This window comes from Castanea sativa, chromosome 4 (assembly GCF_040712315.1).
Source record: "Castanea sativa cultivar Marrone di Chiusa Pesio chromosome 4, ASM4071231v1".
In the NCBI taxonomy this organism is placed as follows: Eukaryota; Viridiplantae; Streptophyta; class Magnoliopsida; order Fagales; family Fagaceae; genus Castanea; species Castanea sativa.
In genome coordinates this window covers 10,179,216-10,179,915 of record NC_134016.1, presented here as the reverse complement: position 1 = coordinate 10,179,915, position 700 = coordinate 10,179,216, and the positions used below count along the sequence as shown (strand labels likewise).

The window sequence follows — 700 nt, the reverse complement described above, 5'->3', positions numbered from 1 at the left end:
CTTTCTACTTTTCATGGATTGGATAGAGAAGATCCTTATATGCATGTGAAGGATTTTCTTGAGATTTGTGCTACTTGTAAGTTCCAGAATTTCACTGATGAGTCCGTTCGCTTGCGTTTATTCCCTTTTTCCTTGAAGGATAAGGCAAAAGCATGGCTTAATTCTTTGTCACCTAGATCTATCACTTCATGGGAACTATTGGTCACAAAATTCCTCTCTAAATTTTTTCCAATGGCCAAGACCAATGCTTTGAGGAGAGAAATTGTAGATTTTTATCAAGATGAACAAGAGAAATTTTATGAGAGTTGGGAGAGATTTAAGGACTTGATCTTAAAGTGTCCCCATCATGGTTTTGAAACATGGAGACTAGTACAATATTTTTATAATGGTTTGACTCAGACTAATCGTAACATGATTGAGTTCATGAATGGTGGTGGATTTTTGAGTCTTGTAGATGATGAAGCATACAAATTTCTTGAGAATTTTTCTGAAAGTTCACAACAATGGGATTTTTCCAACCGTAAAGAGAGATATGCCCCTGGAATTAAGAAAGGAGGATTGTATGAAGTTAGTGAAGATTTAGACATAAAAGCTAGGTTGGACAATCTCACTTGTAAGGTTGAGGCTTTAGCTTTAGGTAGAGGGATGAATTCTGTCAATCAAGTTCAAAGTGAAACATGCTCTATTTGTGCAAGTCCTA

General features: G+C 36.0%; 1 non-coding gene across 1 annotated transcript; it reads right to left on the bottom strand.

Moving 5' to 3' along the window:
• Positions 1 to 244: 244 nt before the first annotated feature.
• LOC142633184 (small nucleolar RNA R71) lies at positions 245 to 353 on the bottom strand. Its single transcript, XR_012843827.1, has one exon. It is a non-coding gene; the product is annotated as a small nucleolar RNA R71 (small nucleolar RNA).
• Positions 354 to 700: the final 347 nt, after the last annotated feature.